At 47.4% G+C, this 12,486-nt stretch overlaps 1 protein-coding gene across 8 annotated transcripts in view; it reads right to left on the bottom strand.

Annotated features, from left to right (window-relative positions):
* Mgrn1 (mahogunin ring finger 1) overlaps nucleotides 1–12,486 on the bottom strand; it is a 47,457-nt gene that overhangs the window by 29,686 nt on the left and 5,285 nt on the right. The gene's annotated exons all lie outside the window — the stretch shown is intronic.

Raw genomic sequence — 12,486 nt, 5'->3', positions numbered from 1 at the left:
GGGAACAGTCAAGAAGTCCCCAAAGGCTTTATCCTAAGTGGCTCATGTTCTGGTTCTGTCCTCAGCCAGTCTTCTGCATAGCACAGGCCTATACAACCTGCCTCTCCCTGGTCACAGATGAGTTCTGGATTTGAACATCACTGCCCTCAGGAGTCAGGTAAACCATGTCCCTAACCTCCAAAGTTGTGTTCAAGTTCTACCCTGTACCAGTGCTTGGAGATAGGTAGGTTCTTTATTGATGTGATTAATCACGATGAAATCCAAGTGGACTAAGAAAACCCCAAATCCAGTTTTGACACATGTATCAGAAAGGGCAATCTAGATATAGATACACCCAGAGGGAAGAAAATGGGTGAAGATACAAGCACAGACTGGAGAGAAGCAGCTACTTGATCAGGTGTGCCAAGGACTAGAGCCTCCAGAGCTAAGAAAAGAGCAAAGAAGGATTGTCCTTGAAGCCTTCAATGGGAGCACAGCCCAGCAAGATCATGACTCCTGACTCCTGGCATCCAGAACACTCAGCAGTTGAAGGTTAAAGATCAGTTTTCATAGTTTCTCCATACATCCCTACACAATTCTTGGCCCCACACAGTCTGTACCCTGCCTCCCAAATCTGAGCCCCAGAAGAAACCTTTTAATATCAGCAATGATCAAAGTTTAAAATTTGATGTTGGTCTGGATTCGTTCTCCCACGTACTCAAACTATAAGTGGTTTCCACATCAACCCCAGAGCACTTAAACCCCTAAAGTTGCAGGGCAAGAGGTATGGCTCAATGGTTAAGAACATATGCTGCCCAGCACTTGGGAGGCAGAGACAGGCAGATCTCTGAGTTCGAGGCCAGCCTGGTTTACAGAGTGAGTTCCAGGACAGCCAGGGCTATACAGAGAAACCCTGTCTCGAAAAAAACAAAAATAAAAACAAACAAACAAACAAACAAACACATGCTGCTCTTGCAGCAGAGTGGGTTTGGTTCCCAGGATCTATGTGGTGCTCACAACCATCCCTAACTTCAGGTCTAGGGGTCCAATACCCTCTTTAGTATTACCCTCTGTGTGTACCAGGCATGCCTGTGGTATACATATATATACCTGTAGAGAAAACACTCATACACATAATATAGGGTAACTATATATTAAAATTTTTAAAAATTAAAACACTAAACTTGCATTTCTCCTCTGAGGAAAAAAGATGAAATGCTTTAGATGTTGAAAGAATTGAGCACACACACCTCTGAAGACAACCAGAAGCCAGGGCTCTCCCAAACATCCCAACTACTACACCCCAGTATTCTCCAGCACAGGGGACCTAAGCAAAAGTCCAGGTAACCATGGACCCATGAAGGCTGGGGCTGTTGAGACTGTACATCTGCTTCATGAGTATCAGGAACTTCTGGGTTCCTAAGCCCATGAGCTCTTCTTATGGTTCCAGTGGGAAATCTGGGCTCTCAAGCAACCAGCAACACTCAACATGAATCTGTGACTTTCCTAGGAGTTATAGCCCAAGGATGGTAGGAACAGACAAGGCCAGTAAGGCAGATGAGGGCCTAGGAGAGAATGTAGGACAGCTGTTACCCAGGGTAGGAGACCAGGGCCTAACCTCAACGCTAATACTAACCTGTCATGTACACCAGACAATCAACTGTGACCAAATAAAAAGAATAATGTGACAAATAGTTTAAACCATGAGTTTTATAGATTGCTTCTCAGTACTCCATAAAAGACCTGTGTACACACATACACACACACACACACACACACACACCACTGGCATGGAGCAGAAGGACTCACACACATGTAGAATTATATGTGGTAGTAAGGCCAGAGAGCATGCTGCATGTACTTCCTAGATCTTGTTTGGAGAGACACACAACACAAGCTCTGAGAATAAACAGAACGGTCTCAAAAGACATGTTGAGAAGGTGACAAGAGAAAGCCACATGAAGTCCAAGAGAATGGAGGAGAGAGGGGGAGAGGGGGAGAGGGGGAGGGGAGGGGGAGAAGAGGGGAAGGGGAGGAGAGGGGGAGAGGGGGAGAGGGGGAGAGGAGAGGGGGAGGGGAGGGGGAGGGGAGGGGGAGGGGAGGGGGAGGGGAGGGGGAGGGGAGGGGGGGAGAGGGGGAGGGAAGGGGGAGGGGAGGGGGAGGGGAGGGGGAGGGGAGGGGGAGAGGGGGAGAGGGGGAGAGGGGGAGAGGAGAGGGGGAGAGGGGGAGGGGAGGGGGAGGGGAGGGGGAGGGGAGGGGGAGGGGAGGGGGAGGGGGGGGGGAGGGGGGGGGGAGGGGAGGGGGGGAGAGGGGGAGGGGAGGGGGAGGGGAGGGGGAGGGGAGGGGGAGGGGAGGGGGAGAGGGGGAGGGGAGGGGGAGAGGGGGAGGGGAGGGGGAGAGGGGGAGGGGAGGGGGAGAGGGGGAGGGGAGGGGGAGGAGAGGGGGAGGGGAGGGGGAGGGGAGGGGGAGGGGAGGGGGAGGGGAGGGGGAGGGGAGGGGGAGAGGGGGAGGGGAGGGGGAGAGGGGGAGGGGAGGGGGAGGGGAGGGGGAGGAGAGGGGGAGGAGAGGGGGAGGGGAGGGGGAGGAGAGGGGGAGGAGAGGGGGAGGAGAGGGGGAGGGGAGGGGGAGGAGAGGGGGAGGGGAGGGGGAGGAGAGGGGAAGGGGAGGGGAGGAGAGGGGGAGGAGAGGGGGAGGGGAGGGGGAGGAGAGGGGGAGGAGAGGGGGAGGGGAGGGGGAGGAGAGGGGGAGGAGAGGGGGAGGAGAGGGGGAGGAGAGGGGGAGGGGGGGGGGAGGGGAGGGGGAGGGGAGGGGGAGGGGAGGGGGAGGGGAGGGGGAGGAGAGGGGGAGGAGAGGGGGAGGAGAGGGGGAGGAGAGGGGGAGGGGAGGGGGAGGAGAGGGGGAGGAGAGGGGGAGGAGAGGGGAAGGGGAGGGGGAGGAGAGAGGGGGAGAGGGGGAGAGGGGGAGAAGGAGAGGGAGGGAGAGGGATCTTTGAATCTAATTTCTTTGCCTAGCATGCTAGGGCATTTCCTCCACCAACACACACACACACACACACACACACACACACACACCCTAAACTGAGGATGGGACTGCTCCATAGTATTGTTGAGGGGAAGGCTTTTATTATGCATATGAGAGAGAAAATAGCCAGAGGCATCTGGAAGAATCCAGAGCAAAGACAGAGGCAGACTGATCCTGGCCAGGAGAGAAGCAGAAGTAGAAAGACATAGGAACAGACATAGGAACATAGGATGAGGGGCATAGGAGAGTAAGAGAAAAGGGCATAGACAAAAACAAATAGAGTGTGCAGTCAAAACAGCAGGGTTCTAAGGAGAATGAGTAGCTGAGGGGAGGAAAGCCCATGAGCTAGGGGAGTCTGTAGTGTGTAGTGAGAATTCTGGAATTTGGTTTTGTTAAAAACACAGAAATATTATAAGAAAGTGTTTTGTTCTAACCTCAGGTGTGGGATATGTGGCTGCTGCATAGCAGCTATGATTTGCCTCATGCTCTAGCAGAGGCGTGGTTTTGCCAGCTGGAGATAGTTTCTGCGATTGTGTAAGGAAGGTAATTCTGGGAGCCCTTCTGAGGGTATGTAAAACGCTATAGCCCTGGTAGGTGTAGTGGGTGGGTGCTGCTGGTCTTTCTTTGATAGGGCTGTTGGTTGTGGTTTGTTAGTAGTCCTGCTCAAAGAAAAAAGAAATGAGATTCAAGGATCTTTATCTCTCGATCTTCTTCTTCCTCCTCCTCCTCCTTCTCTTCTTCTTCTTCTTCTTCTTCTTTTCTCTCTCTCTCTCTCTCTCTCTCTCTCTCTCCCTCTCTCTCTCTCTCCCCTTGCCCTCTCTATCCTTCTTCCTCTCCTAACTAGTGATAGGGGGTGAGAAGGGGAGTGGGGGTGAGTGGGGGTGATAAAGAGTAAAAAAAAGAAGAACCCACAGAGCAGCAAAGACTGTAGTACCCAACATGTGATAAAGAAAAAAATGGAAACTTTGATTTCAAATGCCATAGAGAAAACAGCAGGAGACAAAGAAATACATTTTTTTTCAAAAGGTCAGCAAAAAATTTATTGTAGCTGCTACCACTGGGATAGTCCCTGGTTTGCTTCCAGAGATTTCTTGTTTTTCTTTTTCTTTGTATATTTTGTTTCATTTTTTTTTTTTTTTTTTTTTGAAAGACTGGCTGGGCAGTGGGAAAAACTGCAGGTGGAAATGGAGGAGCCTGAGAAAAAAAATCCCAGCTGAAGTGGAAAAACAAGTCACTCTGAGCTCTCATTACTGAAAAGGTTGCAGAGTTGGTGGTGCAACTGGAGAGGCTGCAGGTGGAGGTGGAAGCTCTTGGAAAGTGAGGAGCACCAAGGAAGAGAACAAAAGGGCTCAGACCCGATGACTGAATAAGAGAGTGGGAATCTGTACCAGAAGGTGGTTCAGGTCAGAGAGAATCTGAACAAGTGGGAGGACAATCTGATAAAACTGCTCCTATCAAGAGAAAGGGTTAATCTCAAAACAACTGCGTGGCCAGAAGTAGAGGAGAGGTGGCCCTGGGTCACAAGATCACCATAAGCTTCCCCAGGATTAGCAGATGCCTGCTAATGGTGGGAACAAGGTTAAGATGAGACAGGACAGCTGGGCAGTGGTGGCGCACGCCTTTAATACCAGCACTTGGGAGGCAGAAACAAGGCAGATTTCTAAGTTTGAGGCCAGCCTGGTCTACAGAGTGAGTTTCAGGACAGCCAAGGCTATACAGAGAAACCCTGTCTCGAAAAACCAAGGGAAAAAAAAAAAAAAAAAAAAGATGAGACAGGACCTGTCCTGGCTGGAGATATGGCTCTGCGGTTAAGGACACTGACTGCTCTTCCAGAGGTCCTGAGTTCAATTCCCAGCAACCACATGGTGGCCCACAACCATCTGTAATGGGATCAGATGCCCTCTCCTGGTATGTCTGAAGACAGCAATAGTTGTGCTCATATACATAAAATAAATAAATAAATAAATAAATAAATAAATCTTAAAAAAAAAAAAAAAAAAAGACCCAGGATGGAGTCCCATAGAATTGAGAGATCTAAAAGAGGCCGTGATTTCATATGGGATGCACTCGCTTTATTTTCAAAACAGAATTATTCCCCAAGACTGGAAGGGATTGGTAACAACTGTACTAGAGGCTGGTATGAAGTCTCTCACAATGGTTAATATGGTGGAGGGAAGAAGCCATGAATATTGAACAGTGAAATAGAGTGAGGGAAATTAATATAGGTAGAATATAGAACAATGTCACTTAGTGGCTTTAAGAGCTTGGGACAAAGTTCAGGAGCTTTGGAAAAAGTCTACCTTGTTTACAAGGTTTATACAAGCTCTAGAGAAGCCTTCGCTAATTTTTTTTTTTTAACAAAGATTAGTCTTAGCCTGAACAAAGCTGTATCAGACCCTGATGCAAGGCAGGTGTTCATAGAGATCCTGGCATCTGAAATTTTGAATACTGAATGTAAAAACGTTATTAGACCATTAGAGGTACAGGCAGTGCCTATGTACAAGTGGATATGACCAATACTGATTCTAATGTATACCATGTTAATACAATAGTTATAGCTGGGGTCTCCAATATAAAAATGCCTAGTGCTTCAATTGCACGAAATACAGTCATTTGCAAAGAGACTATTACCAAGCTGCTAAAGATCTCAGATCTCAAAATACCTAGTGCCATAACTGTAAGAAATACTGTGCTTTGGGCCACAAAAGTGAACAACCCATTTCTAGAAGCAATGGTTTCCCTACACCTCAAACAGAAAGAACACCTTGGCTTCCCGGGGTATGTATGCATGTGCTGTGGTAAATGCCACCACTGGGTTCAGGAATGCAAATCCAAAAGAGATATTCAAGGAATTTCTTGCCATCAGAAAACAAAATGGGGGCAGGGGGAGCTCCAGGCCCCATAACAAAAAGTACAAGCCAATTGGCTCTTGCTGGCCAAGAAATAACAAACAGTTACAGAAAGATTTAGTCCCACCTTAAAGGAAATGCTTATAAAACAAAAAGGAAGAATGAAGGCCCCAGGGGGAGAGTAAATACTGCTGTGCTAACTTAAATTTTCTGAATGTTAATGAGAAAGGATCAATAGCAGCCCAGAGACACTGATTGGATCATAGAAAAACTGCAATTAAATCATCCTATATTATATAAGGATGTGTTAACATCAGAATGGAAGGCAGCTAAAATTTTGCATTGAGGATAAAGGAAATGAAAAGTTGTGGATACCATCAAAACAGATAAAGATTAGAATTGAGCAGAAGAGGTCTCCTGAGAACCTTGGTTACTGACCCAAAAAGTGCTTATTTCACTGAAAATGTATCTGTTTATAGTTTCCTGATAGACACAGCACAATTAATAGCTTAAAACAGAAGACAATAAATGTAGTGAGAACTCTGGGATTTCTGCTTCTTTAAAAACACGGAAATATTACAAAAAAAAAAGTGTTTTCATTTTTAATCCCAGGTGTGGGGGTATGGGGCTGCCTGGAAGCAGTGGAGTATGATTTGCCTCATGCTGGCCCTATGCACTCCCTCCCACCCATTTACTTTGCCCTCCTCCTGCCCAAAAGACTGTGCCTGTTTTGGACTCCCACGCGAGGCCAACCTGAACCACCTAGAGGCTGCTTACTGTCAAGTCCTCCCTGCACAACTCTCAACCACAGCATGATGGCCTAAGCAGTTAGAAGCCAGCACACACCAAACGAGGGAAGGCAGAGGATGCTGTATCCAATGTTTGATTATAGAGGAAACTGAGCACACAGAAGCTCAGGCCATACAGCCAATGAAATGCCCTTCCTGGGCCCCTGTGCCCCTGTCCTTCAACCACCCATGAAAATGCTGTGACAAAGCCACTTAGTGTACATACCCTAAGAAACAGAGCAGTTCCTCAGACACAATGAGGGAATGTAAACTGGCTGGGTGCTTTCCATCATCACCACCTCACTCCAAGGAAGGAGCAAGAACGGCAGAAACAAGGCAGTTGCCATGATGAGAAAGTACACTGACTGCATCTGATGAAAGTTTCTCTTGACCTGTCACAGGGCAGCTGCTGTCAGTTCACAAAGTGCTGACACATTGCCCCTAACCCAGCTCTAGGATGCAACTGGGGCAACCTGCAAGATCAGAACATCATAGGTCATCCTAAAAGAATGCTGCTCTCAGGAAGGCTCCCAGGCCGCAGGCTTCCTGCCAAGTGGGAGGCAATGAGGACAGTCGCTCCAGCGCTTGTCCAAGGTCAAGGGTAGGTCCACTTGTCCCAGTCTCCTGTTCTCTGAACCCTGGACTGTGTCTGTCTACATGTGTGCACAGATCAGCACTTCTCTCTGCTCCATATGGAGCTTCCCAGTTTCTAGGGCTCAGACTCTTATGTAACCTGCCACAGGAAGGGGTACTGACTAGGCTGGTGAAAGGGAAGTCACCCCTAGGTGGAATCTTGGCTCATCTGCAAACTAGAGATAACAGGCCCAGCCAGCACCTTTTCCCACTCAGGACACCCTGAGGACCAGCAAGTGAAGACACTTGTGGCAATGTTTCCCAGCCTCTCTACCTGATATAGCTTCCCACTCCCAGCATGGAGGAGGAAAAACAATGGTAAATCAAACTAAGCACAGGGGTGATTAAGAAAGATTCTAGCTCCTGTATCTCCACAAGCTTAGCCCAGATAGCTCTTTTCTGGTAAAGGTTTCCATCACATGCAGGATGGCCCCAACTGATGGGCACTGGAGGTGGCTGAGTGGAAGGCAGATGCTGGGGTAGCCGGCAAACGGAATAATTCTACAGTTTTCTATGCAAAGGTCAGCAGGATACATCAAGAGTATGAAGGTAAACAACCAATGTTCCCAAGCAACAAAACAAGCCAGAAGCAAGTGTCAGGTCCCAAAACAAACTCAGAACAAATTATTCTCACCCCTCACCTCACACCTAGAAACCTCTTTAGCCCCTCAGCTTTGTTTGCCTTCCCCCAGCTTCTGACTCCTCTATAGCCAAGCCATTGGCCTGGTTTTCTAGGTCCTCTGTTCTGGCTTCTGATCTTCTCTCCTCTACCTCTCTCTCCCCTCTCAGTTCAGTCTAGATCTTTCCAGATGCCTCTGGCTGAATTCTCCCTACATGTACAGTAAAAACCTCCCCAGCCATGCGTGCGCCGGCCATGTCTTCATTTTCATTTATCTGGTACCAAAACTAAGGAGAGGGATATATGAGCCTCCTTCCATCCTCTTTGTCTAATGGGTGTTACTCTGGCTCCTGGAGCCTGAACATCTATCTCTCCATCTCTCTGGCTTCTACACTTTCATGGGCATCTCTCTACTAAGACACTACAAAGACAGAAATTAGAGCCTGGTTTCTATTGCAGATATGGAAACACAGGCCCAAAGGGAAGCAGAAACTTAGAGACAATGGCAGCAGCGGCTTACCCCAGAGTAATCTGGCTCTCCCAGCAGTTTATTTGCCCTGACTGACTCGAGCCAGGCCCCTACTGACTACTTAGTGTACAATCAGTCTTACCTACCCTAGCAAGAGAGGTGAGCAGAGCCTTTTAGGCAAGAGCAGAATTGACCACTGGGGAAAGGTTCCTTTTCTATTTATTTGGGATAGGAGTCTCAATAGGTTGTCCAAGTTAATCTCATATTTATGGGCTCAAGCCTCCTGCTCAGCCACTCAAGGAGTGAGGCCACACTTTGCTTTTATACTTTCGGGGGTGTGTGAGGATGACACCAAGGCCTCATACAAGAGCCTCCCACTGTACTACATACATCTCCACACAACAGGGCAGAGTTCTTGGTTTCTGCCTCTTACAGAGACCTCAGCCCCATCCAAGACAAGGTGGACTTGGCTCTGCCACATATCTGAGGAAAGAGAAACACCTTCTCTGGGTAAACAGAGACAGGGAAAGAAAACACAGGCTACCCATACCATGGAGGGCTTCTCAGCCACAGAGATGAAGGGAACTCACACACCATCAGAAGGAAGGTGACCCCCTCATCCCTCCTCCACTGGTTCTTTTTTGAGTGACCTGGGATGCTGTGGTTTCTTCAAACAGTAGGGCAAGAGAGTCAGCTCCACATGCCAGTCATTTAAGTGTGTGCTTAGTGACTTCACGCCTGCTTTGGTCCTCAGCTGTATGAGAAAATGAACAAGGGCCATGCCTCTGCAACCACAGGAGGGATATAGGGCTTGATGAGCAAGCTGTTAGAATCTGAGTAGGCAGGCAACTGGATGCTGGACAATCGTCACAGCTGCCGCCACATGGACCTAAGTACTGGGTCCACAGAAGCCAGAGGGGAAACTTGTGATAGAACCAGATCCCAAAGACTCCACAATTTCCATTTAAGCATAAAAGTTCCTGGACTTGGGTGCCCCTCAGCTCAGTTCCTGTCTGATTCACTTCCTGAAAAGAAAAGGCAAGTAGGCATCCCCAGGGACACACACAGGACTATAATGTCACCCTGCTCTCTTCACCCGACAACAGAAAGGGAACACAGGACTCTTCAGCAAGTTCGAAGCTCTACACAGCTCTACAAACCTGACCTGGTCACTCTGTATACAGAATGCCAAATCAGAGGGAACCTACCAAAAAGAGTTAACAGTGCCTAAGGCTGGCGTGTTGTGGCTACCAAGTCCCTTACAAGCAAGCTGTACTGGTTAGTTTTATGTCAACTTGACACAAACTAAAGTCATTTGAGAAGGTGGGGACCTCAATTAAGAAAATAACTTCACAAGATCAAGCTGTAGGCAAGTCTATAGGGCATTTTCTTAATTAGTGATTTATAGGGGAAGGTCCTGGAAAGGAGGCTGAGCAAGTCAGTAAGCAGCAGCCTCCATGGCCTCTGCATCAGCTCCTGCCTCCGGGTTCTGGCCCTCTTTGAGCTCCTTGCCCTGACTTCCTTCAATGGCAGCCTATGGAAGTGTAAGCCAAATAAAGTCTTTCTTCCTCATCTTGCTTTTGGTCATGGTGTTTCAACATAACAACAGTAACTGTAAGACACAGGCCATAGGGGCAAGAAGGCATAAACAGGGCTGGGAGTCAAGGAGTCCTGCCATCAGCATACCATGTGACTGGTGTCTTCCACTTCTGGGCCTCAGTATCCTCAGACAATTATGGCCATGTGACAGTGACATTATTCCCCAAGCTGTAAACATTGTGTGGTTACTTAAGTATGTAATTCTGACTAGTATTTTCATGAAAATTAACTTGTAAGAAGCTTTTATCATCCCTGGACCAGAGAAACAAATATCACTTACTTTTAAAGTTATCTTTTTTAAAAAGGACAAACTGATAAGATTTTCAGGGGATGGGAGGGGAGACAGGGTCTTACCAAGTAACTCAGGCTAGCCTGAAACTCATTCTGTAACCCAGGCTGACCTCAAACTTGTGACAACCCTCCTGCCTCAGCCTCCAGAGTACTAGAATTACAGCCATGGATCACCATACCTGGCCCTTGCTGAGAAGACGTGAAGATTTAAATAGCTGTAGAGCAGCACATGTCTATGATCTTGGGAAGCTAAGGCAGGAGGATAATGATTTGAGCCCAACCTGTGTTACAGGGCCTATCTCAGAGATAAAATACAATTACACATACATACAAAAGAGAGATTTATCATGTTCATGGGTATAAGTAATCAGTGTAGAGATGGCAATTTTCCCTAAACTGATACATAATCCCTACCCAAATCCAACTGTTTTTTGTTTTGTTTTGTTGTAGAAACTGACAAACTATAAGATTTCTATGGATATATGCAAAAGTAACTTTTTTCCTGTTGTAATTGTCTCTGCAGCTTACTGCCTCAGTCTGCTGACCTAGTCCCAGAAGCTTCTAGCCCTCCATACAATCTTATCTAGGCCTAGAATGTTTTCAGCCTCTGAGATGACTGCTGAATAAACATGCTCACCCTTTCTAGTTCTTTCTGAGCTCTGGCCGATTCAGCTCAGCTGTTCTGGCTCAAACTCCTCTCCATGCTAACTGATTCAATCTGGCCTCTTTCAGCTTCTCCTGAATTGATAAAATTGTCCTCAAACTAACTTTGGCAATATGTTCTAATTTCCTGGTTCCTTCTCATTCTCTGGCCCGTTCTTTCTTTACCTTTGTGTACTGGCTGGTTTTGTGTGTCAACTTGACACAAGCTGGAGTTATCACAGAAAAAGGAGCTTCAGTTGAGGAAATGCTGCCATGAGATCCAGATGTAAGGCATTTTCTCAAGTAGTAATCAAGGGGGGAGGGCCCCTTGTGGGTGGTGCCATCTCTGGGCTGGTAGTCCTGGGTTCTCTATGAAAGCAAGCTGAGCAAGCCAGGGGAAGCAAGCCAGTAAGTAACATCCCTCCATGGCCTCTGCATCAGCTCCTGCCTCCTGACCTGCTTGAGTTCCAGTCCTGACTTCCTTTGGTCATGAACAGCAATGTGGAAGTGTAAACTGAATAAACCCTTTCCTCCCCAACTTGCTTCTTGGTCCTGATGTTTGTGCAGGAATGGAAACCCTGACTAACACAGTGTCTAGCTTGTTCGCCTTCTGCAGCCTGTCTCTGTACAACTATCCTAGTAAAACCTGCCTTCTGCCTCTCTGCATTGCTCTCTTAAGCAGCTTCCCTTTCTTCTCTCTTCTCACGAGAGCTGGGCATATCCTGGTCTGTCAAATCTTTCTGTCTGATTCGTCACTTTGCCTGCCACTCAGTAAGACGTCACTTTCAAACATGGGTGCTTCCTTCTACAAACTAACTTCACCTTCATTCCTTGGGATTAAAAGTGTCTACTAAGGGTATGTCTGTATCCCAACCAGAGGGATTAAAGTGTCTGAGACACACCACAATTAGAAACAGGTTTTTTTCAGTAAATAACACAATCCTGGGGTTCACAGTGTGATCAAATTTCCTGCAACAGACATATAAAGTATCCCACGTAATTTTAAGAAAGAACCACAATAGAGAGCCTATGTTCCTGTCCAGCCTCTGTTAACCAGCCATGTGCTGCTGGTGGTGTTAGGTAGACCAGGCTTTCTCAATCTTAGCATGTGGGGCTCTTTGGATCCTCCAAATTCTGTTTTGGGGAGTGTCCTGTGACTATATCCATCAGATATCAATAACACATACACACCCTGAGCTGTGACAAACTATCTCTAGGCACTGACAAATATAAGCCCCAGGAAGTGTAGGGGCGTGGAGATGGAAGGACAAAATTGTCTCAGTTGAGAAACACTGGGAAAGAGTTACAACACAAAGGGAGAGAATGCCATCCAGAAATAAACCCTTTCACACTTACAGTTAGCTGAGTTTTGACAAAGATACAGAGGCACTTTGACGGAAAGAGGGTGGGCTTTATCTGAAATGAAGTCATGGCAACATGGCTCAACTTGCCACCATGTTTGATGACCTGAGTTCAATCCCCAGGATCTACACAGTGTAAGCGAACCCACTGCAGCATGTTATTCTCTGATGTCATCCTTAAACTAGAAAAAAAAAAAAAGAGAGAGAGAGAGAGAGAAGACTGAAAGATGGTCAA

This window comes from Arvicanthis niloticus, chromosome 6 (assembly GCF_011762505.2).
Source record: "Arvicanthis niloticus isolate mArvNil1 chromosome 6, mArvNil1.pat.X, whole genome shotgun sequence".
NCBI lineage: Eukaryota > Metazoa > Chordata > Mammalia > Rodentia > Muridae > Arvicanthis > Arvicanthis niloticus.
This window is presented reverse-complemented; position numbering and strand designations above follow the sequence as displayed.